The sequence below is a fragment of the Rhinolophus sinicus genome, chromosome 17, assembly GCF_057876585.1.
Source record: "Rhinolophus sinicus isolate RSI-liver-muscle chromosome 17, RSI-T2T, whole genome shotgun sequence".
NCBI lineage: Eukaryota > Metazoa > Chordata > Mammalia > Chiroptera > Rhinolophidae > Rhinolophus > Rhinolophus sinicus.
The window spans coordinates 204554360-204581017 of NC_142517.1; the positions used below are offsets into that span (position 1 = coordinate 204554360).

Here is a 26658-nt window from a genome sequence, read left to right on the forward strand (position 1 = left end):
TGATTTGGAACTTCTGACCTTCAGAATGGTGAGAGAACAAATTTCAGTTGTTTTAAGTCCACCAGTTTGTGGTAATTTGTTACAGCAGCCACCAGAAATTAACACATTGAGTAAGTGTCGGGAGTCCCACAATTGCTAACAGAGCCAGAGCTGGATGCCAGGCCTTTCAGACTGCAAATCAGTAGGATTTAGTATTTCCAAGGTCAAGTGGAAAAGGAGAAGGATAGGGTGGGTGGACCATTGAAAGAGAACAGATAACTGGTGAATCTTTCACTCACTCAACCATGATTGAGCATTACTCCCCAACCCACACTTGTTTTCTTTAGATAATAATGTATTAAATGGCCCCCCTTCCTTCCTATCTTCTACCCCATTTCTTTCTCCTTTGGAGTGGTCTTCAGGGAAATGTAAGGAAAGTTTGACATACAAACCTCATTCCTCTGCTTATTAATTTGACATTAATCTTCTTTGAAATTAGAGGTGGTAACGCACCAGAAGGGCATCTAAATCAGAGTATAACACTGAGTGAAGACAGAAAGAGATATTATTACTTTAGAGATAAGAGCTACAACGTGGAGGTTTTTACCAAACTGAAAATAAGATATTTGCTTTTGTGACACATTGGTATCAGATGTTTCTAATTTCTGGTCCTTGCATTGGCTTTCAAGGGCACCAAACATCAGGTGCTCTGAGTTCCCAGCACCAGACAAGCTTTTGGTGAGCCGTTTTTGCTTTACCTTTGGTGCACAAAATCCTTGATTCAAGACGTCTTCATAGCATGGACTTTAAAGGTAAGTCTTCTAATGGTTCCTTAATTAGGATGCCGCTATGCTATGTGTAGATACCCTTTATCAAATGAAATTCGCTTTTACCCTTAATTTACAAAGGGTTTTTTTTTTCATGTGTTTATGTTGGCCTTTATCAAATGCTTTTTCTGTTTTTGATGTGTGAGTAGAGATTTTCTCTTTTGATTTGTCAATGTGGTGAATGGAATTTTTAATTTGCTAAAATTAAACTCTTTTTGCATTCCTAAATTATACGTCATTTGGTTGTGGGTATTATATTTTTTTATACATTGTTTGATTTGATGTGCTAATATTTTGTTTAGGATTTTATATCTGTAGCCAAGAGTTATATGGGCTGATAATTTCCTTTTCCTAAGCTGTTTTTTCTGGCTTTGGAATCATAATTATACCAATAAGATGGAGCTTTTTCCTTCCTTTTTTATTTCCAGAGGGGAATGATCTAAAACTGTAATTGTTGGTAGAAAATACCTGGAAATGTACCTGGGTCTAGTATTTATTTTGAAAGACCACACTACTGTTTCAATTACTTTAACATTTCTAAAATCATCTAGACTTTCTATTTCTTATTGGACCAACTTTGGAAAGATACATTTTCTAGGAATTTGTTTATTTAGTCTGTGTTTTGATATTTGATGGTTAAAAATTGTTGATGATATTGTCTCATTATGGTTAATTTTACTCAGAGTTCTTTCCTAGGTTACATTTCTAATATACTTGTAACTGCTCTCATTTTCTCTTGGTTAGTTTTGTGTATATTGTCCTGTTAAAGTTGATCTTTAATTGCTTTTGGCTTGTCAGTAGGTGGGATTGACTCCTAGGCTGACTAGTTGTCAGACTTGGTTCTGCCCACAGTGGATGTCCTGCTACATGAGGGTTGACCACTTAAATGAGGTTTGGCCTCTATGGGCTCTTGTGCCTGTAGAGAATTCCCTCTGAGTGTGTCACTTGTAGGTCAAACCCGGTAATACTCTGGTTTGGTCTGGAGTTGGCCTCTGGGTGTGTTGAATGTTGTGCCTCTTGGGCTGGGCCCTGGTGTAGGGCAATTTCAGAACAAAGCAAATCACCAAGCCCAACAACAACAACAAAGAAAAAAACCAAATACATTCACATGTAAAAACAACTGATAACCCACACTCAACACAGGCAAAAATATCGAAAATACAAAAACAAAACAAAACAAAAAAAGCAGCAACAGTCTTGGCGTAAGCCCACCAAATATTCTCCAGGCTGTCGTCTGCTGTACCAAAGAGTCCTCTGCGTCGTGTGCAGGCAGAGCCCAGAGTGACCCTGGGACTGCAGTTCTAGATGAGTGGGGCTATGGGGTCTGGATGGTAGTTTTACAAAGTCAGTGCAGTTTCTGCTCTTGCCTGCACATGTGCGCATTGAGAGTAACACAACCAGCCCTGTGCCCAGGTCTCCTGAGTCTTAGGGCACTTCTTCCGTGTGTGTGGGCGGGGGGGGGAGGGAGATTTCTGAGCTGCTGAAAGCTCAGACCTGCGTCTTCCACCTGCTGCTGACCCCTGGGTGTGTCTCCCCAGTTGTAATTGCCCTGCCATAGGGCAAATCAGAAAAGGTGGGGGCTGGGGATCGAGGGGTCTTCCGTCTTCCAGCCCAGCAGTGTCACACTCTTCCCAGTCTCTTTCCTGGGTCATAGCTGTAAGCCGGGTCTTCCTAGATCCTGAGGGCTATGGCTCCTCTGTACTCTGACACTACTCCTCAGTTCAGGGGCCAGCTTGAGTCTCTGGAAGGGCAGGGGTAGGATTGGGAGGGGAGGGGCCCAGGTATGGTGTTTACCTCCTTTGTCCGACCTAGGGCCCAGCTGGAGGTCTCAGCTGAGGTTACTGCCTCAAAGGCTGGATATGCTGCTCTCAGCAGGGAGATCAGCTGTGGTAGCAGGGAAAGAGCCCACCTCCCGGCTTTTGTGGTCTCTGTTCTGTCCTGGGATCCCCTGCATCTCTGTAGCCACAGATGCGGATGCGGGCAGCATCTCCACTCCGCTCCCTTCCCGCTTCCCCTGCTCGCCCAATTTGCCCACTTTCAAGTAATCCCTGTAGAGTCTCTTAGCTGTTCTGTGTGATGAGCAGAGAGTCCTTTGATGGGTTATAGATGTTCAATTTGTGATAAGTTCCGGAGGAGAACTCAAGAAGACCACCTCGCTGCCGCCATTCCTATGACGTCCTCTTGGTTAGTTTTGCCAGAAGTTTGTTATCGTTCATCTATTAAAGGGATCAACTGTTGGTTTTAATGATCTGACTAGATCTTCATTTTCTAGTTCATTGATTTCACTTTTATTATATACTTTCTTTCCGTTTCTTTAAATACATTCTGTGTTGCTTTTTTTTACAACTACTTAAGATAGACACCTAACTCAATTATTTTTTTCCTGATATATTTAAGACGGTACAGTTTTTAAAAATGGGCTGCTTTTTGTGCATCCCACAGGGTTTGCTACGCGTCATTTTCATTTTGACTCCATTCTAAGTATTGTTAAATTATGATTTCTTCTTTGATCCAGGAGTGTGGGTGATTTGTCCTTATAAATGTGTTGAGTTTTGCCTTATCGCCCAGTGAGTGGGGAATATTAACGACCACACACACACGCCATGAAAGTGTATCAGATCATGCCAGCCCTCAGTTCAACATCCTGCAGTGGCCCCTCCTTGCATTCAGAGTAAAGCCAGTGCCCTCCAAGTCACTTGCCTGGCTCCAGGTCGTTGTCCTCACCACCACACACCCACCTCTCTGCCCTACTCTGCCACTGCTCTCAGATTTGCACTCCCCACATTGGCTACACCAACCTCTTTGCTGTTCCTAAAAAGGCGCCAGGCATGCTCCTGCCTTAGGTTCTTTGCCCTGTCAACTCTGCCCACGTTACTCTACCCTGTTCATCTCTAGGACAACTGCAGTCTCAGTCTTTGCTCAGCTCTTGTCTTCTCAATGAACCCTTCTCTTCTATTAATTATGGCCACTTTCCACCACTCCCACACCTTATTTTTCCCCCATAGCTCTTATTAACTTCTAATATACTATTTAATACCTAAGTCATACACCTGTGAGCCTTGATTGGCTCACCTTGCTTCCTTAAGCTGTAGTTTTCTACTGGGTAAAATTAAAGGGATATATATGTATATATCCCCTCCTTTGCAAATAGAAAATTCTGTGATTTGGCCATTGAATTTTAACTATTAAGCCCCAAATATTTTACAGTGCACGGTTGTCAATTAGGACAAAGCAGAATGTGTGTGATCACAATTATTAGAGAAGAACAAAAAACCAAGCTTTTCTAAGAAGGATCCATGAAGGTAAGGTGAGGCACAGCTGGGGGAAGCCCAGTGTAATCAGGCAGCAGACAAGCAGGGATATGATATCAGGGAGCTGATTTCCATCTTTTCTGGGTACATGGTGTCCAGTGGAGTAATTAGCACACTAATGCTAATTTGTTGACATTTTCTCTTGGGCAAATGTCAGTCACCTCTTTGGGTCTGAGTGATAAGAAATAACGTGGGAAATATGAAAGAATGTTCCTTTAAAATAAGACTCCTAGGAAGTTACCCTAGGATAGAACCTATTTCCTGAAGGAGCCATGAAAGGGAATCCGAAAGACTGCAGGATTGCAGCAGGCTTTGGTTACATAAAACAAATCTCATTGCTTAAGGAGAATAGCCGATAAGAAGAACTGATCTCCAGTCAGACTCCTGGGTTGCAATTAGCACTTGACCTTTGAAAATGTTAATTAGTTTCTCTGAACTGTGTTTTCTTCATCTCAGATGAGTTTTATAGTATTCCCCACCTCATTCAATAATACATGTAAGTTCAAGTCTCTGTTCCAGGTACCAAGGATACAGCAGAGAACAATGTACAGTGTAACATGTTACTCGTCATAGAGTTTAAGTTTTATTTACGCAACAACCAAAGGGGCTTAATTTGCAAGCAGGAGGTAGCTTCATATATTAGGATGTTTTGACTCAGATGCACACCGTATTTGAGTCAATCGTTTTAATTTTAGGGAAATGTTTATGTGATGTCTGCAGTTTGAGAAGGCAATGAGTGAGGGAAAATTATTTCTAGTTAATATATTTTGGTGGAAATATTTGTCATTCCCAAACTACCTAAAATGCTTAACAGCATTAAACTAGATATAATAAAAACAATAATGAAGTAAGGTGACTTTGGCCTTGAAGTTACTGAGTGATGTCTGATTTCACAATAAATTATAGCAGAATGGTCTTGCTAACTCTCAAGCAGGAAAGCAATCTAAAAAGGTTTATATGTATCAAGAGTGTCACAATACTTTTGGGAATCTATTTGTCACTTTCTCACCCAGGGCAGCTGTAGAAAGTAGGTGATGATTTCACTTTACCTTTACCATTTCAGACATTTGCCAGATGCACTTTCAGTAGGAAATGGATTTAGCTAGAGTAGGATCGTCTTTAACATTTTTGCTGAGCGTGCATCTCCAAAGGACCTCTGAGCAAATTAAGCTAAGTCTTCAAATCTAAAGCAAGTTTTAAGTAATTGCTTGTCTTTTGGAGCTAACCATTTTCTAAATTATATTTGTGGCAATAAGTCAAATACTCATGGATCACAGTCATTAGAAATCTGTCTCATATTAAAAGGTGACAGGTCCAGGAAAGGAAAAAAGGTTTGAAAGACTCTGAGATGAGAATAAACCATTTTGTGTGTGACAGTATACCTACATAGGGTAGCATGCATTATCACCTAAAGTTTGCTCATCGCATTTACTGTGTTGAAATATACAGTTGTTTGCATAGGGCCTGATGCCCTGCCCCCCCCCCCCCAGCTTTTCTTTATTCTACCCTTTGTTCATTCAGTCAACACACAGTTCTTACAAACCTGTCATGTATCTGGTACTTGGGAATGCAAACCATATGAGCCCTGTCCTCCAGCATCACAGTATTTGAGGAAGATGGACCTGAAATAACTGAAGAAGAGCCCAAGGGCAGTCTGCTGGAGGAAGTGCCCAGCACAGTGCCTAAGACAGTTAAGGGAAAACTTGATAGATGAGGATATGATTAAGTGGAATCTGGAAAGAGGAGGGAGAATAAATGTGGCAGAAAAAAAGGAGAAGAAGGTTTGTTTCAGAAAGATGGGATGTATGTGGACGCCCCAGGAGATGGAAGACCTTGTATATTTCAGAACCTCAAGTAGCTGGCGTGTCTGCCCTGTTGGGAAGGTCAGCACGGTGGGCAAGTGTTACATGATGAGGGCTGGCGGTGGTGTTAGTGTTTGCATCCTCAGTGGTTAGAATCACGCTGGGCCTGTGTCAGTTCTTGAGAACATTGCTGTATAGAATTGGAAAAGCTCTGAGTAAGGTGTAGGAGATACAGGTTCCATACCTGGCTGCCACTGAATGTCTAAGTGTCCTTGGGAAAATTATTTGTTTATTCAACATCTGCAGGTGTAAGAGGAAAGTGTTTGATTTTATGAATGAATACAAAATATTACATAGCCTGCAAAACCTTTCAGACTGTATGCATTTAAAGTTACAAAGGCACAAGTAACTTCAGTATAAAAGCTGAAAAGAACATGTAAGGGGAATGTATGAATCGATACATAAAAAACAACCAATCCCATAGAAAATGGGGAAATAGAATTAGGCAATTCAGAGAGGGTACACCTAAATGGCTAATAATTACATGGAAAGATTCTCAACCTCACTAGTCATCAGGAAAATTGAAATGAAAACCTCCAGAAAATTCCACTTCACATCCATCCGATAGGTCATAAATAAAACGTAATGTTTTCAAATGTTTTAAACAACATTAACTAAATAAAATACTTCGGTATACACTGCCAGTGGAGTAAGTGTATGAATACAGGGACTTTGTAAAACACTTTGTTGTGATGTAACAAATATACTCATGAGATGTGACTTCCAGGTGTGGACTTTAGAGTCATCCTTGCAGACACCCCAAGGAAACATTTGCATGAAAATCCCCAGCAGCAATGTCTGCAATAACAAAAAGTGCCCTGCACGCTCCTGTCCTGAGCCACACTGCCTATGTCCCTCCATGTCACCGACACCCACTGTGCCATTGGACTGTGGGATCCTCTTCAGATGCCATGCGTTTCAACATGGTAAATGTCTGCACTGCTTAAGACTACTGCTTTCTCTAAGAACTGTTTCCTTGCCACAAGATTGAGATCCTCACATCCAATTGGACTTTGGATAGAACCCAACCCAAACTAGGGCAATTACATGGGCATTTGGAATTAGAACTGAAACCCAGTCGGTCAGCCTAATATGAACTCTTCCAAGGGAGTAGATGAGCCTCAGAAGCTACTGGGAGACTTTGCACTGCCTGTCATACATGGAGGGGACAACAAAAGCCTGTCTTTAGGATCCAGGAGGCAGAGATAAGAGACAGGTGTAGCAATGAGAGTTTTACAGAGAGTTTCCACACTGCCAGTCAGTGTTCCTGAGTTCCTAAGAGATAACGTGTTAATAAGTTCCCATTTCACAGTCAGCTAGTTAGCTGTTTTCTGTGACTTGCACATAAGAATCTTCACTAAGATTCCCAGGATATATTTTCTCAAATGTGAAAATAGTAATTATGTAACAGTCATAGAATAGCGCTGTGTTTTCTGGGAACCTTCACACAATTTCACATTCTTGCTATGAGAAAAACTTATTCAAGTTTCAAATAGTGACTCATATATTTTGCAGAACTTGCCTTGAAATATGAGGACTACCTGTACTGCTTTTATGATTATTTTTGCTTCCCTTTTAAACAAGTACAGATACTTTTCCCCCCCACATTATAAATGACATCAGTGATGGAGCTGATGCTTCTACCTAACCTGGCAGCACATTTTGGATTGAATCAGACTCACTGACTCAGCCAGTGTTTTCTAAAAGCCATTGAAAATGGTAGTTAAGATGTTTTTAAAAGGTAAACAAAGAAACAAAGTCAAATTCATTACAATTCTAGAAGGATCACTCCACCTTTTCCCTCTAGTTTCAGGACTATAAAACTTTCAAAATGAAAAATGTTCAGCCTGGAGATTTTTTTTTTGATTTTTTTTTTAACTGCTCATTTCTTCATTGACCAAGAGTTTCCAGCGGGATGGAGCTCCTGGGTGAGTAATTTCCATTTAGGTAATTTAGCTAAAGGACTGAATTATTTGCATGCTCCCCAGCTTCTCTGATTATCCGTCTGCAAAGGCTCTTGTTTTGAACTCCGTGAAGTCTCTTATTCCTGCCTGGTCACCAGGAGGCTGATAGAATCATCTAAGTTCTTCTGGCGTGAGCTGCCTGGGTCCCACACTCTACACTCTGAGCACAGAGACACAAACTCATTTGAAATGTTTATTACATTTTATGATTTCAGCTCATTTCCTGCTCTCCTGTGAGGTTACCAGGCTATTTGCTGGAATCTGAAAGTACAAAGGGGCCTTGCAATGATGAAGTAATTTAATATTTTTGGTAAAATATTCTCAAAGAGTTTTGCAGTTATACACTGATCAAAAAGGAACATGTACACTGGGTGCAGAGAACTCTTAACTCTGGTTGATAATATTTGAGGGAAAGGCAGGGTTTCTGAAAGAGCTTTTTTTTTTTTAAATTAAAGTTTATTGGGGTGACAACTGTTAGTAAAGTTACATAGATTTCAGGTGTACAATTCTGTAATACATCATCTATATATCACATTGTGTGTTCACCACCCAAAATCCGTTCTCTTTCCATCACCATGCATTTGATCCCCTTTACCCTCATCTACCACCCCCCTCCACCCTTACCTTCTGGTAACCACTAAACTATTGCCTGTGTCTTTGATTTTTGTTTCTTCATTTGTTTGTCTTGTTCTTTTGTTGTTTTCAGTTTTATATACCACATATCAGTGAAATCATATGGTTCTCGACTTTTTCTGTCTGACTTATTTCACTTAGCATAATAATCTCAAAATACATCCATGTTGTCACAAATGGTACTATTTCATCTTTTCTTATGGCAGAATAGTATTCCATTGTGTATATCCACAGCTTCTTTATCCAATCATCTATCGAAGGACATGTTTCTTGTTTCCATGTCTTGGCCACCGTAAATAAAGCTGCAATGAATATTGGAGCACATTTATCTTTGCGGATAAATGTTTTCAGATTTTTTGGGTAGATACCCAGGAGAGGGATTGCTGAGTCATATGGTAAGTCTATTCGTAATTTATTGAGGAACCTCCACACTACCTTCCATAACAGCTGCGCCATCTGCATTCCCACTAACAGTGTATGAGGGTTCCTTTTTCTCCACAGCCTCTCCAGCACTTGTTACTATTTGTCTTGTTGATGATAGCCATTCTGACTGGGGTGAGGTGATATCTCATTGTGGTTTTTATTTGCATGTCTGATGATTAGTGATGTTGAGCATTTTTTCGTATGTCCATTTGTCATCTCTGTGTCTTCTTTGGCGAAATGTCTCTTCAGGTCCTCTCCCATTTTGTAAATGGATTGCTTGTATTATTTTTGTGGTTGAGTTGTATGAGTTCCTTATATATTTTGGATATTAGCCCCTTATCGGAGGCATTGTTTCAAAAATTTTCTCCCATTCGGTTGGTTGCCTCTTTATTTTGTTGATGGTTTCTTTTCCTGTGCAGAAGCTTTTTAGTTTGATATAATAACATTCATTTATTTTAGCTTTTACTTCCCTTGCCTTTGAGGTCAAATTCATAAAATGTTCTTTGAACCCAAGGTCCATAAGTTTAGTATCTATGTTTTCTTCTATGCAATTTATTGTTTCAGGTCTTATGTTTAGGTTTTTGATGCACTTTGAGTTAATTTTGTGTACTCTGGTACACAGTGACACATAGCAGTCTAGTTTCATTCTTTTGCACATGGCTTTCCAATTCTCCCAGCACTATTTATTGAAGGGTCTGTCTTTTCTCCTTTGTATGGTTTGGCTTCTTTGTTGAAAATTCTCTGTCCATATTTATGTGGGTTTATTTCTGGGTTCTCAATTCTATTCCATTGGCCTGTGTGTCTGTTTTTCTGCCAATACCATGCTGTTTTGATTATTGTTGTCCTGTAGTACAAGCTGAGGTCAGGGAGTGTGATACCTCCAGCATTGTTCTTTTTTCTTAGGATTGCTTTGGCTATTCTGGGTCTTTTTTGATTCCATACAAATCTGAAGTTTTTTTGTTCTATTTATATAAAAAAATGCAATTGGGATTTTGATGGGGATTGCATTAAATCTGTATATTGCTTTGGGTAATGTGGCCATTTTAACTATGTTGATTCTTCCAACCCATGAGCACGGAATATCTTTCAATTTCTTTTTGTCTTCTTCAACTTCTTTTAAAAATGTCTTATATTTTTTAGTGTATATGTCTTTTAAATCCTTGGTTAAGTTTATTCCTAAGTATTTTATTCTTTTTGTTGCAATTTCAAAAGGAATTTTTTTTTTTTTTCCTGAGCTTTCATTGTTAGTATATAGGAATGCAATAGACTTTTGTACTTTGATTTTGTAGCCGACAACTTGACTGTATTCGTTTATTGTTTCTAATAGCTTTTTGGTGGAGTCTTTAGGGTTTTCTATATGTAGCATCATGTCATCTGCAAGAGTGACAATTTAACTTCTTTATTCCCAATTTAGATGGCTTTTATTTCTTTCTCTTGCCTGATTGCTCTGGCAAGGACTTCCAACACTATGTTGAAAAGCAGAGGTGATAGGGGACAGTCCTGTCGTGTTCCTGAACATAGAGCAAAGGGCTTCAGTTTTTCACCATTAATTATGAGTTTAGCTGAGGGCTTGTTATATATGGCCTTTATTATGCTGAGGTATATTCCTTCTACACCCATTTTATTAAGTGTTTTAATCATAAATAGATGTTGTATCTTGTCAAACGCTTTTCCTGCATCTATTGGTATAGTCATATGATTTTTGTCCTTTATTTTGTTTATGTGTATCACGCTGATCAATTTACGGATGTTGAACCATCATTGTGCCCTTGGGATGAGCCCCACTTGGTCACGATGTGTAATCTTTTTAACGCATTTTTGCATTCGATTTGCTAGAAATTTTGTTTAGGATTTTTGCATCTGTATTCATCGGAGGTACTGGCCTTTAATTTTCTTTTTTTGTGTTTTCCTTACCAGGTTTTGGTATCAGGGTAACGTTGGCCTCATAAAATGAATTAGGGAGTATTGTCTCTTCTTTCATTTTTTGGAAGAGTTTGAATAGGACAGATAGTAGATTCTCTTTGAATATTTGGTAGAATTCACTAGTGAAGCCATCTGGTCCCAGACTTTTGCTTTTGGGAAGATTTCATATGACTGATTTAGTTTCCTTACTGGTGATCGGTCTATTTAGATTTTCCAATTCTTTGTGATTCACCCTAGGAAGGCTATATGTTTCTAAGAACTTGACCATTTCTTCTAGGTTATTGAATTTGGTGGCATATAATCCTTCATAGTGTTGTTGGATGATTCTTTGTATTTCTGTGGCATCCGTGATTTCTGATTTTGTTTATTTGTGTCTTTTCTTTTCTTATCTTAGTGAGTCTAGCCAAGGGTTTGTCAATTTTATTAATCTTTTCAAAGAACCAACTCTTTGTTGCATTAATTTTTTCTATTTTCTTTTTGTTCTCTATTTCATTTAGTTCTGCTCTGATTTTTATTATTTCCTTCCTTCTGCTGAATTTTGGGTTCATTTGTCTTCTTTTTCTAGTTCTTTAAGGTGTAATGTGTGGTTATTTATCTGGGATTTTTGTTTTTTCTTGAGATAGGCCTGTAATGATATAAATTTCCCTCTTAAAACTGCTTTCACTGCATCCCAAAAATTTTGGTAGGATGTATTTTCATTCTAATTTGTTTCTATGTATCTTTTGATCTCTCCTCTTATTTCTTCTTTGACCCAGTCATTCTTTAAAAGTGTGTTGTTTAATCTCCACATATTTGTGCTTTTTCCTGCTTTCTTTTTGCAGTTGATATCCAATTTCAAAGTCTTGTGATAAGAGAATATACTTGGGATGATTTCAATCTTCTTAAATTTGCTGAGGCTAGTTTTATGTCCTAATATATGGTGTATCCTTGAGAATGTTCCATGTACAGTAGAAAAGCATATATAGTCTGATGTTCTAGGATGAAGTGCTCTATAAGTGTCAATTATGTCCATTTCATCTAATGTGTCATTTAGAGCTGCTATTTCGTTATTTATTTTCTGTTTGGATGATCTATCCATAGCTCTCAATGATGTATTTAGGTCCCCTAGTATAATTGTGTTTTGGTCAATTTCTCCCTTTAGTTCTGTTAGTAGTTGCTTAATATATTTTGGTGCTTCCTGATTGGGGGCATAAATATTGGTAACTGTTATGTCTTCTTGTTGTATAGTCCCATTTATCATTATGAAATGTCCATCTTTGTCTCTTGTTACCTTTTTTATCCTAAAGTCTGTTTCATCTGATTTTCTCTGGATACCATTTTCTTGGAGTGTCAATTTCCACCCTTTAAATTTGAGTCTATGCTTGTCCTTGTAGCTGAGATGTGTCTCTTGGAGACAGCATATGGTTGGGTTTAGTGTTTTGATCCAATCTGCTGCTCTGTGCCTTTTTATTGGTGGGTTCAGTCCATTTACATTTAGGGTGATTATTAATATATGAGAATTTCCTATCATTCTATCTCTGGTTTTCTGGTAGAATGGCGTCTTCATTGTTTCTTTGCCTTTTTGTAGCTGTCAATTATTTCAGTGTGGTGGTATTCTATTATTTTTCCCTCTATTTCTTCTTTAGTTATGTTATATATTTCAGTTCTGGATTTTTTTTTTTTTCCAGTGGTTACTTTTTACTTATGTAAAAGAGAGTTTCATATGTAGAGTATACCATTTTCTTTAGTATGCTTAATTTCTCCATTCCCTTGTGCTGGTTCAGACCTTTACTCCTTCCCTTTTATGTTTTTGTCATCACAAGTTATCCCTATGTAAGCTGTGAGTTGATTTCTGCTCTGCAGTAGCAAGTTGTCTTTTTTCTCTTTTTTTAAGTGTTTTTTTTTTTTTTCTTCTTTACCCTGTATGTTATGTTTAAGTGTATAGTGTCTATTTGGTGTAGGGATTGCCATTTCCTACTTCTATCTGTTCATAATACTACTCATGGTTTTGTATTCTTTTGCTTTTTTGTTTCAGGTCGAATAGCCTCCTTCAGTATTTCTTATAGTGCAGGTCGCTATGTTAGAAAATTCCCTTAGCTTCTGTATGTCTGGAAAGGTCTTTATTCCTCCTTCATATCTAAAGGATACCTTTACTGGATATATTATTCTTGCCCCATAATTTCTCTCTTTCAATAGTTTGAATATTTGATTCCACTCCCTCCTGGCTTGTAGAGTTTCTGCTGAAAATCTGATGATAATCTAATGGGCTTTCCTTTGTAGGTTACCGTCTTCTTTTCCCTGGCTGCTTTAGGATTCTTTCTTTGTTGTTAATTTTTGACAACTTCAATACAATGTGCCTTAGAGAAGGCCTATTGAGATTGAGGTAATTAGGTGTTCTATTTGCTTCATGGATTCAAGGATCCAGTTCTTTTCACAAGTTTGGGAAGTTCTCATCGACTATTTGTTTGAATATATTCTCTGTTCCCTTCTTTCTTTGTTCTCCTTCTGGTATGCCCATTATTCTTATATTGCTCTTTCTGGTAGAGTCAGAAAGTTCTTGTAGAGTTCTTTCATTTCTTTTAACTCTGAATTCTCTCTCTTCTTCCATCTGTGTCATTTCCAGATTTCTATCTTCAATGTCACTGATTCTTTCCTCCATCTGGTCAACTCTACTATCTAAGCTGGCGATTTCAGTCTTCGTTTCTTTTATTGAGTTCTTAATCTCCAGAAATTCTATTTGGTTCTTTTTAAAAATTTCAGTATCTTTGGTAAAATGTTCATTTTGTTCTTTGATTGTGTTTCTGAGTTCATTAAACTGCCTGTCTGTGTTTTCTTGCATCTTATTGAGTATTTTCAGAACTGCAACCTTGAATTCTCTGTCATTTAAGTCACATATTTCCATGTCTTTAAGTTCATTTTCTGGAGACTTTTCATTTTCTTTGTGGGCTGTCTTGTTACCTTGGTTATTCATGGAAATTAGTGAGTTATTATTTCTCTTCCTAGGCATCTACAGGAGTGGGTTCTGCAACAAATTCATAGAAAGAGGTCTTTCTTTTGTTTTCCAGTAGGTGTTGGTAGAATGTTTTATTTTCTCTCTGACTGTAACCTTTTATTCTCCCTCACGCTGTAGTGTTATATTTTTTTTGTACTGTTCCAGCTTCTCACACAATGGGGGGAATTCCCTGGAAGGCGGGTTTCTCCTCTATGAACAGGTTTCCTGGGTCACAGGGCACCACCTCCGTGGGAGGATGTGAATTTCCAAAGCTCTTCCTGCACCAGATTCAGAGCCCATGTGTTTCAGCAGCTCTGTTTACTCCTACAGGGATCCGCTCAGATAGGTGAGGACAGAGGTGGGTTGGATTGTGAGAGGTGGCCCAGATCAATGGCTGCGACCACCACCACAGTCAGTCCTGCACCCAAGGCTCCCTCCTCTTTGCTGGAACTAGTTGGGCTGTGAGTCTGTGGCTGCGGGCCACAGTTCTCAGAACTGCAAATATTCTATTCTTTTGATCTGACACGGCTGCTGTTCTGCTTCTAGCACTGGGAGGGTGAGGGTAGGATGAGGTCAGGGAGGGTGGGGGGGGGCGGCAAGGCTCAGTGCCTAAGCCTTCCATCCTCTGCTTGGCCGTGAAGACTTAAACCTCCATTTTCACCCTTCTACCCTCAGTTTTTGCTCTGAGGTCTCTGCCATGAGCGTTGGGTTCTGCCGTGTTATATGCTGATCCCTTATACGGACTGTGGGCCATAATCATAGCACTAGCAGTCTGAGTTCTTCCCTTTCCCATGGCTGTGGTAGCTTTGGAATGGAGGGAGCTCAGAGCTCGGAGCTCGGTCTGTGTCCTGTGCCTACACAGCCTGCATCTCTGAACCTCCCCCCTTCTCCTCCTCTGCTTGCCCAATTTGCCCACCTTTAGATGATTTCATTTGTGTGTCTCTTAGTCTTGCCTGTCTTCTGTGCAGGGAGTCCCTTGTGGAATTATAGCTGTTCAATTTGTTGTAAATTCCAGGGGAGATTTCAAGAGGCTCACTTCACGCTGCCATTTTTATGATGTCACACCCCTGAAAGAGTTTTCAAAGGTCTCAGGGATCAAAGACCCCTTGAATAAAATTTATTTTAGGAAAACTAAAAATCAAAACAAAAAGCCATTGATTTCATTCACTTAATGTTTTATGTAGATATAAATATATAAATATATACACATATGCATATATATATATATATGTATATCTTTAACATCTCACTATTGTAACCTTGAATTATATAGACTGCCTAAGTAGTGTTGTCACTTAAAGATCATTCCAGATCAGCTCTTCAACTTCCTTCCTTTTATTATAAAATGCATTTATTTTTATAGATATGTATACAGAAGAAAAGAAAATAATACTTCATAATTTCACTACATAACCACCTTTCTTAATAGTAATAGTGAAATTAAAGCAAACATTTAACAGTAAAGTGCAAAATTAAGAATGGAAACTCCCTATGCATTTCCATTCTAGCTTCCCCAAAGTAACACTATAAGCAATTTTTTATTGTTTTTTTTTTAAAATGTACTTAACACACACATGAGTGTCCTAAGACTAACAAAGAGTACATTTTTTAAAATAAAAGCAAACAGTGTTTTTTAAAATTTAATAATATATCTGTGTCATCTTTCCATATTACAAATTATGAACTGTTTTAATGATTATACCTTGAAAACATATTGATAAATGTTCAACCTAATCACCACTAACTTTTCTTTCTCTTCCCCCACCCCCACCCTGAAGTCTCCTGTCAATTTCCACTTTTTTTCCCAAAGTAGATTTTCATATCATTTTGTCAAGTCTGCTTTTCCCACCTATAATAATAATAATAAATTGGATTTCATTTCATTTACACTTATATATAATATTGGTTCTTCCAATGTCATTGGTGAATACCTGTGAATTTATTTCTTGTTACCTAAACTTTGACCATGTTATTCCTTTTTCTTGCTTTATTACATTGTCAAGGGCCTTCAAGACAATGTTGGATAGAAGTACTGATGAGCATCTTCATGTTGGTTGGAAGCTTGGGGGAAAGAGTTTAGTATTTCCACAGTGAATGTGATTCTAGCTGAAGTATCTTGGTAGATACCCTTAATCAGATTAAGGAAGTTCCTTTTCCTCGCTTGCTGATCTTTAATACAAATCTCTAGTGAGAATCATATGGTGTTTTCTTTATTTTGTCTGTAATGTAGTGACCTGTATTTATTGATTTTTTTTAATGTTAAGCTAATCTTTGCAGGGTTTCCTGGTATAAACCAAATTGATCATGATATATTATCCCTAATATGTAGTATTACATTTTCTTTATCATAATTTTATTTAGGATTTTTGCCTATGTTCCTGAAAAATAATACTAGTTTGTGATTTTTCTTACAAAGTCTTGTCAGTTTTACTATCAAGATCACGCAAACCTCAAAAGTGTCCTGGGCAGTCATATCTTATTCTATATTCTGGAAGACTTTACGTAACATTGATGCTATTCCTTTCTTAAATGTTTGGAAAAGTTGGTGTTGTAGTCTTCCATCGGGAGGCAGATATCTGGTATAGCCTTTAAAAGTAAGCTTTCCCACAACACTCTGTGCCCTCCTTCTTTGCCAAGCAGTCTTCCGCTTCAGGTTTATTGGCCAGAACTGGATCATGTGACGATCCCTAGTTGCAAAATAAGAAAGAAATCATACATCTGACAAGGTGCGCAGGACTGGGGCTGGGCCAATTACCACTCCAAACTAAATCAAGGTTCTCCTGCAAAGGAGAGGGGCAACAGGTATTTTATGGAAAGCAAACACTGCCTGCCATAAAATCCATGATTAATGCAAGCCGTAAACGCTCTTTATAAAGCATTATGATACAAATAACGTTTATAGATGACTATCAAATATTAAAAAGGAGAGAATGATTAAGGTTAATATAATAATAACTTGTCATAATACTCTCTGTTATGTTTTAAATAAGTTCACTTGTATGTGGTGGTTTGTGGTGAGTACAATACAAAATGACATTTTATTTTAAGGACTAATTCTTTTTGTAGAGCAATTTTGGAGTCACAGCAAAATTGAGCAAAAGGCACAGAGATTTCTTGTATACCTCCTGCCCTCACACGTGCAAAGCTCCTCCATTAGTAACATCCCCAGCAGAGTGGTACATGCCTTACAATTAATGAACCTACATTGACACAATTATAGTCACCCAAAGTCCGTAGTTCACACGAGCATTCACTCTTGGTGGTGTACATTCTGTGGGTTAGGACAAAAGACATAATGACATGTAGTCACCACTATAGTATCAGAGTATTTTCACTGCCCCCAAATTCTCTGTGCTCCACTTATCCATCCCCTCCCCCCAAAAGCCTGGCAACCACTGATCTTTTTACCATCTCCATAGTGTTGCCTTTTCCAAAGTGTCATATACAGAAGTCCCACCTTATGCATGGGGGATACATTCTAAGATCCCCAGTGGATGCCTGAAACCATGGATAGTACTGAACCCTATGTATACTGTGTTTTTTCCTACACATACATACACTTATGGCTTCTCTTTGGCATATCCAAATTCCCAGCATCACTATTCTTATGCTTTGGGGTCTTTATTAAGTAAAATAATGGTCACTTGAACATAAGTACTGTGATACACTGACAGTCCATCTGATAACTGAGACAGCTATTAAGTGGTTAATGGCTGAGTGGTACATACAGTGTAAATACATTGGACAAAGGGATGATTCATGTCCTGGGCCGGAGTGGGTCGGCACAAGGTTTCATCACGATACTCAGAATGGCGAGCAATTTAAAACTCAAGAATTTATTTCTGGAATTTTCCGTTTAGTTTTTTCGGACCACATTTGACCTCAGGTAACTGAAACCACAGAAAGTGAAACCATGGAGAAGGGGGGGTTATTATAGTTGGAATCATACAGTATGTTGCCTTTTCAGGTTGGCTTCTTTCCCTTAATATGCATTTAAGGTTCTTACATAAGTTTTCATATTTTGATAACTCATTTCTTTTTAGTGCTGTATGATATTCCATTGTCTAGATGTATCCTCCTTGGGTTCAATAAACTGGATAAAACATTTTCTAGAATGTCTCACAGAACTCAGGGAAACACTTACATACTGGTTTATTATGCAACAGATGGCATGATACATAGAGCATGGTCCAGAAACGTTCCAAGCACCAGGGCTTCTGTCCCCATGGAGATGGGGGTCCACCAGCCTCCTGGCAGATGTATATGCTCACCAAACTGAAAGTTCTCCAAACCCTGTAATTAAAGAATTTTTATGGAGGTTTCATCATGTAGGGATGATCGATTATTAACTTAGTCTCCAGCCCCTCTCCCTCTTTGAAGGGTGGGGAAGGAGGCTGACAGTTCTAAGCTTCTCATCATGGTTTGGTCTTTCCGGTGACCAGCCCCCATTCTGAAGCTATCCAGAAGCCCACCAAGAGGTGTTCCAATCACACATGAAATTCCAAGGGATTTAGGACTTCTGTGTCAGGAACCAGGATCAAAGGCCAGATATTAGAATGAAAGATGATCTTAACATTGCTATCATTTAGGAAATTACAAAGGCTTTAAAAGGAGCTCTGACCAGGAGCCAGGGCCAAAGACCAAAATATGTTATTTTTTTAATGATATTACAGTATCACAATTGCAGATTGGAAATGTGAAATCCTTGCTGTCTCGGTTATAGAATTTGAGAATCACACCCTAACACAACCTTTTTCTTATACTATTAGAACTTGAAAACATGTCTTAATCCACCTGCTGCCAGGTTTTACTTGGGTTGAATGCATATATTTCTTAATGTATTTTGAAAGCATTCTGAATTGGTTGTAATTCTGTGTACCTCCATAAGATATTATAGTTAAATTCCATTCTCAAATCACATTCTTGGTTTTCAGTGGATTATTTCTCCTAAAGATTCAGCTTGCTTTATTTCAGTGGCCTTTTTGATTAAGATTTTAAAGTAAACTTCCCCATTCTATAAGACCCCAAGCTAACTGCTAAAATGAAATGAAATTTCTAGAACTAGAAACCAATCTCTTTCAGAAGCAGAGATGTACTTTCATCATTCTAGGTGCTCAGGAGAGGAAATATTTTTTCATGAAACTGAGGGATGTGAGGAGAAGGTTGGGTTTTTACTAAAATATTTCAAGCCATTTTGATATAGTGGAAAAAGCTAGAAGAAATGGTGAGGTAGGGTAGCAAAAAACAGCATGATGCAAAACGTTAAAGAAAAAAACTATAGTCGACTTTTAGCTTGAGGCTTTTTTCTAACACATTCAAAAATGAAATGCCATAAAGTGCAATAAATAAAATGATACTGTTGTGAGCATAAATATAAACCAGAAGAGAACACAAAAAAGGATAAATAGCATATATATATGACACTTGGGAGCCATAAAACATATTCATATTCTCCTCTGACAAAAATGAATTTTTGTATATTGAACCATGATATTGATATATATGCGTGTATATCCCTTAGATCCAGTGAAAACTTAAAAATTAAAGCCCTAGTGATACATAACTCAATTTTACATATTAAAGCACATGTTAAATCATCTTTTTATAATTTGAATATTAGTTTTACTTTAAAATATTATATATTTTATTATCAAGAAGAAACACATGCTTACTATATTAATTTTGAAACAGCAGAGAAGACAGTGCCTAATCTATGATATTCAGAAAATATTAGGTCTGTCCCTGGCAGTGAATCTTTTTGATTTAGTTGAAGAGAGAATAACCATCTTTGGCATAGACCAGAAAAATACTCCGTGATATTCAAAAAGCATCAGAGCGGCACCCTTATTTTCCATTAGGGTTTAGTGCCACTATTATAAAGGATGTCTTTTATTTTGAGAAATCCATTTTTTCCTTGGTAAAACCACTGCATGACTATATTTACTTTGGATTAAGCTACTTTATTTAAATCTCAATGTGTATTCCCACACTATCCATTACAACCAACCGAGAGAAATTTATTTCCATTTCATTACAGTTTCATGTCTCTATGTCCTTAAATCTTAATTTTTTTCAAATAGTCACTTTGATGTAGTTTGCAGCTTATATTCCTCTTTCTTCATTTCAAATTCTTGCTGAAATAAATTTGATGCTTTTTTTTTTTCTTCTAGTTTTCCACAAGTAGTGATACAACATTCAATGCAGGTTTTATTGAATTCCTTTTAAAACAATTACTATGCATTATAATTAGTATGCAGTGATTTATTTATTTAATTCATAAACAATCTTTAAGAGATATATTATATGTGAAGAACTTTGCTTGATTCTGGGTATACTTTTCTTTTCTTTTTTTTAAGATATGGAGTTTACAAGCTATTTAGAAACCTAACGGCGAAAAAAAATCTTATGTGGTATTCAATAAATTTATTTACATTACCCTGTGGATGAGTTAAGTATAGAATAACTAAAAATCCTAATATTATAATTTTTTTTGTCTTTGTTGATAAAAAGGTTTTAAAGAGGAAAGTTAAATTGTTTTAACCTGAGATGAATAGGCATTATTTCTCACTTCCTATCAAGTCAAATTTTTACTGTGGGCAAATATCTCTAATTCTATGATATGGATATGAAGTGTTTTATAGTTATTAATAACAGGTCAGTAGGTTTTATTTTAAAATGAGTACACATCCGTGCCTAACACTCCTTCATAATATTAAATTGGGAATTAAGATACTAACTCTTCCTGAATCTGAAGCTGAACAATAACGAATGTCAACTACAATTATATATATATAATTCTATGATATGGATATGAAATATACATGTATATATATACATATATACACACATATGCATATATACATATATAAATATATATACATATATACATATATGTATATATATATATGTATACATATATAGTTACAAGAAGTGGAGCACAGCATTAGGAATAGAGGCAGTGGAACTGTAATGCTTGTATGCGATGTCAGAGGGGTAGTAGATGGGGGGAAGGGGGGTTATCACTGTGTGAGGGATATAAATGATAAATGTTTAACTACTACATTGTTTTGTACACCTGAAACTAATAAAAGTTAAAAATAACAAAAAAAGATACTAACTCTTATATTAATGATTCAGAAAAGCATCAACAATGTAAAAAAATGTCAGAAATAAGAACATAAAAATATAACACAATGCTGAGACAGGCTGCCCTGGTATCAGACACACAGAGGATGGATTTTACCCTCACTACCTGGAACCTGCTTGGTCTAATTACTTCACATCTTGGTGACTCTGTAGATTCCTCTTTAAAATGTTATATACAAAAATTTGTACATCAGTGGATTGATGTGAGGATTAAATGAATTTATATATATATATATCTTAGTGCCTGTGTAAGTTGAGTGAACTCTACATAAATATTAGCCATTATTATTAACATTGGTGTTCTGAGAATTGATAGGTCAATCTTTTGATACATGTGACTATTACTTCCTCATTTCTTATTTCCATAGTCTTGTTTGGCTGGAAACACATTTGTTGAGTCAGATTTATTATTATTTTTTTTACATTTCTAGTTTATCATCAGGTCATAACTAGAGAAGGGACTGTGCACAGGGCCTACACATGTCAGCTTCTCCAACAATCACAGGTCAACAGATTTTTAAATTATCTTCTTATAACAGCATGAAAACTTAAAATGTTCTATTCAGAGAGAGGTGCATATGGAAAAGGAACTCAGAATATCCAGTAAAAGGCTGTCCACCTAGTATTCTGGTAAGAATGAAATAAACATGCATGTACACGTTAAAAAATAGGGGTTGTGTCATTTTGACGATTCCACATACCAGTCAGTGCTCTAAAATATGCATCCAACTCTGGTCTTGCACATATAAAGATGAACTGAAAAACTCATACTAATAATTTATTTATTTTTTTACTTCAAATGACAATGAAATAACAAGTCAAAGCACCATGAAAAGTCAAGAGAGAAATCACAGACGAAAGGAAAAAGCTTTATACGTTAGTACCTTAATGACACATTTTTCTAGTTTTTGGAACAAGAGACTCCCATGTATTTTTTTTTTTTTCAATTGCAGTTGGCATACAATACTATATTAGTTTCAGGTATACAACATAGTGATCAGACATTTATATACCTTACAAAGTGATCACCCTGATAAGTCTAGTACCCATCTGACACCATACATAGTTGCTACAATATTATTGACTATATTCCTTATGCTATACATTACATACCCCCATTTTCATTTTGCACTGGACCCCACAAGCCTTTCTTTCCAGAAAATAATATAAAATTTGTGAATATAGCTTTGATCCCATCTTAACTAATAATAAAAAGAGAAGATGGTAATTCATTTAAAAGGCATTTCTCATTATATTTACTTGGTCTTTTTAACCTCTGTGTTGCATTCATTTGACACCCTCCCTTCGATGAGGTTTTAAAAGGCTATACCCCCTTCGATGAGGTTTTAAAAAACAATCCGATAGTCATCAAAATATATGGTTTCTTATTTTTTGCTCTTGTTATTGAGCAAGGAAATGCTGTAGGATCCAGGAGGGAACAGAACCACAGACAGCTGCCTTCCTTCCAGCTTCAGTCCATGCCTGCTATCTAGAAAATGCCCTCAGCAGGCCAGACGCTCATTGAATCCCAGAGCAGAAAGCAGACAGCTCACACCCAGTGTCAACCATTATGCATTAGTTGATGCATTTGTGTGGATATGCAACATATTTGTTCAGATTCCACGATCTCATTCAATCCCAGGTCTGTCCTTTTCCTCTGCCTGTTTCTTCTGGGCCAAGGTAACCCCAAACCAAAGGCCCCTGCATGCTAGAATCTGCAGACTCCAATCTACAGATCTTGCTGTCAGCCCAGGGCTCTGCCACTCACATCTAAATCCCTCTAAATGCCAAACCTGGCTTTCTGATTGACTCACAGGCTCAACCTTGCTTGAAACCTCTGCAATTTTCTCCTGATGCCTATTGGGGGCCAGCTTTGCCCTTGGGACTCGGGAAAAAAAATCTAACCTTACAGGGCAGTCTGTATCCCAGTAATGGATTTAGGTATTGCGAGTCTCTAAGGTGAACCACAGACCAGAAATGATGTACTGGACCTTGTGTCGGTGAAAATAAAGTTGAACAAGTAGAAAGGTGGAAGCTCTTAAGGGAATCTCTTAGTAATTTATTCTGTGTGTCAGTCTGTCACTCAAGTATTTATTGAGTGACTACAGCGTTGTAAATTCTAGGAACATAATGGTGAGGAGACAAAAATTCCAAAATGTCTTTGTGGGACCTACAGTTTAATACTGAGACATTCAAACTGAAGACACAATACATTGAGTGCCTTCCATTTAAAAAAAAAAAAAAAAATGTACTGGGGACTATTGGGGAACAGTGTGTTTCTCCAGGGCCCATCAGCTCCAAGTCGTTGTCCTTCAATCTGGCCCATGTGGGAATGGAACCGGCAACCCTGTTCAGAGCTCTTGCTCTAACCAACTGAGCCATCCGAAGGCCCAAGTGCCTTCCTTTTTAAAACTTTTATTTCTACTCTGTACATGATGGAAAGAATGAACATAAAAAAAAAAGAAGAAAAAAAAAAGGAATGAGACATAAAGCTGATCATGTTAATTCTGCCTTGGAGGACATAGCTTGAAAAGGAGATTTAAGTACCAATTTTAAGAAAAGATTTGCTTCATGAATCCATTCTGGATAATAGTTGAAAACGGCTGAAGGAATGAACAAGCTTTCATAGCATTTAAAAAGAGCCATGGCAGTCTCCTTAATGGGGGAAAAAAAATCTCTCATCACAGTCATTAGTTATTATTTTGGTTTCTCAGTATCCAAGCTCCTTTGCTATGTTTGCCAAATCCCTCATTATGCACGTTTTGGTGGGATCAGTGTCTGCATTTTCAATGCCTTTGTAGGAGGTTTTGTGTACTGAAAAGATTAGTCAAGAGACAACCTTTTTAAAAAGGATTAATAATTAATTATTAAAACTCCAAATCCAAAAACCTAGTTCATCTTTAAACTTTAACTTCAAGTTATGAATCTAATTATTCTATTTATAAATCAACAAAATTTTAGCTAACAGTTTTTAAGGGGGGCTGTGGTAACCATTTGGTCTTATTTACAAATCAGATTCATTCTTTGAAACAATGTTAACTAAATTTATAAATTTACTATTGCAGATTTTCTTTTTAAGTACTATTTTCTGACTGACGGGAAAAAAATCTCCAATACTATGATAAATTTTGTAATATAATGAATTAAATATAAATATTATTAAATAAACTTCTCAGACAAATTAATTCACAGCCTGGGTCAAAGTTTTGAAGCAAGTAAACAGGCTTTCTAAGCGATTCAAAGAATTCAACTTAGTAGAAGCATTTTATAGCAGAAACAGTGGTTAGTGAATCATTTTAGACTGGATTTTTTAAATTCCTGTTAAGGAGACAGTGTAAGATGGGATAAATAGTGATTAAAAGTCCTGAGGCATTTCAGAAGGTATAACATCAGCTGGGGTGTTCTTAGAAGAGGTTATTAAGCTAATTAATGTCTATCAGAAAATTATTCAAGTATTTCATCATGTATGTTAATAATTACGTCCCAGAAGAAGCTCCTGGTCACAACGTACCACAGAGTTCTGCCTCAGGTCAGGATCGGACCAATTCTCTTACTCATGGTGGTGAATCCTAAATTAACATGCACGTTCCAATATCATAGTAAATGTCTACATAAAATTTCAACCAAGTAAATTACCCAATAAAACCTGTTTTAATTTGAATTTCTCTATCAGAGCATAGTATCTTTGATGTTACAAATATTTGACATGCTAAATTACACAGACTCCTTCTTAACACAAAAAAATCTAATACTATCAGTTTGATTCCTCTAAATGTTTCCATAGAAGGTCAGCTTTTTCCAGGTTTAAAAGATACTTATGCCCTGGAGAGGTAATGATCCTGCAGACTGAGGTTATTTATGGACCGTGGATTTCAGCTGAGTTTGAGGTCTGGCGCTTTATACGCACAGGAAAATTTTCCCGCATGATACCTGCTGAGTCCCTTTTTATGGTCACTATGTCCACATCTTTAAGAGAGGATTGCTCTTCTAGCCCACACAGTCCTTATCCCCAAATTTAAAAATTAGAATCGTCTATTTCTTCCATCTACCAGAGAAGGCCTGAAAGCTCCACTAAGACTAGAGCTAAATTTGTTAAGTGGCATGGCATTACTATGGCTCCTGCACATTAAAGAAGTTTCTGTCTAGCTCTAATGACACACTGAGGCCATTCCAATAGATACTTCACATCCTGAAGTAGTTCTGCTGTTTCTTCTTTGAATTTGATGGAGTCTTTTCATAGTCTGATCTGGCAATGTCTGATGTCCAGTGACAGCAGACGCAGTGGTGTTGGAGGCCAGATGTGGTGGTGGCCATGATGGCGTGGCATATGCATTGGTGATAACTGTGGCAACCATGCCAGTGCTGTGGCATGGCGTTGTAGCAATTCCTGCCAACTTGCTTCTTTAGGTCCCTAATCATTTTTCAAGTCTGGGTCTCCATCTCAATGTTTCCTATCAGCCTTCCAATGTACAGCAGTTCCCCCTTATCTGTAGTTTCGCTTTCTATGGTTTCAGTTACCTGCGCTCAACCATGGTCAAAAATATTAAATGGAAAATTCCAGAAATAAATAATTCATAAGTTGTACATTGCTTGCCATTCTGAGTAGCATGATGAAATCTCGTTCTGTCCTGCCTCGCCTCACCTGGGACATGAGTCATCCCTCTGTCCAGTATATCCATGCTGTGTGTGCTCCCCCCTCTTTAGTCATGTGATAGCCATCTTGGTTATCACATCAGTTGTCAGAGAGAGACCACATTCACATAACTTTTAGAGTATATTGTTATAATTGTTTATTTTATTGTTAGTTATTATTGTTAATCTCTTACTGCACATAATTTATAAATTACACTTTATCATAAGTGAGAAAAAAACATAGTATATGTAAAATTCAATACTATCCACAGTTTCAGGCATCCACTGAGGTCTTGGAACGTATCCCATTGGATAAAGGGGGAACTATTGTCTTACATTGTGCTTAACTGTTTGTAGCCAAGAACTCAGATCTGTAAAATTTAATTTAAAGTAGAAAGGCTTAATACAAACGTAATTGATAACAGCTGGGCTTAGTGTTCAGTGACAACAACAGTTTGCACCTAGGTATTTCTTTAAATCACATTCTAACTTAAGTGCCATTTTAAAGCATTTTATACAGAGTAGTTCATCTGCTGCTTTGAAAAGTTAATATAAAATGTATAAAATTTGAAAGCTGTATAGCAAATTATTGAAGGTTATGACTTTTGTGTGGTGGAATTATAGATGTCTTTCTATTTGTGTTTATTATCCAATTTCCTAAATAAATATGTACTGTGTAAGTAATATTGAATGATTTTAAGTTGTATACTTGTTGGAAATGGTATGTGACTTGAATATTGCTACTGGTTTTTAATCAAATACTTACAAGTGTCAACATTATCAATGTAAGCTGCTGAGGACAATACCCAAATGATAGACACATTACCTAGGATAATTTAAGTGACATTTTTAGGGCAATTGTGAAAACCCAAATGTATTAAACTTATGGAAACATGTCAAAATCTCGTAAGACTCTTTCATAAGGTAATAAATTACCTTGTTCCATCATTTTAAGTGATCTCAAATTTACTCTGTGCTTTTAGACAA

General features: G+C 37.2%; 1 long non-coding RNA gene across 1 annotated transcript in view; it reads left to right on the top strand.

The window, feature by feature from the left end:
• Positions 1 to 492: 492 nt before the first annotated feature.
• Positions 493 to 26658, top strand: part of LOC141567474 (uncharacterized) — a 263287-nt gene continuing 237121 nt past the window's right edge. Inside the window, exon 1 of the long non-coding RNA XR_012490114.2 lies at positions 493 to 791. This is a non-coding gene — a long non-coding RNA (uncharacterized LOC141567474). The remainder of the gene's footprint in view (positions 792 to 26658) is intronic.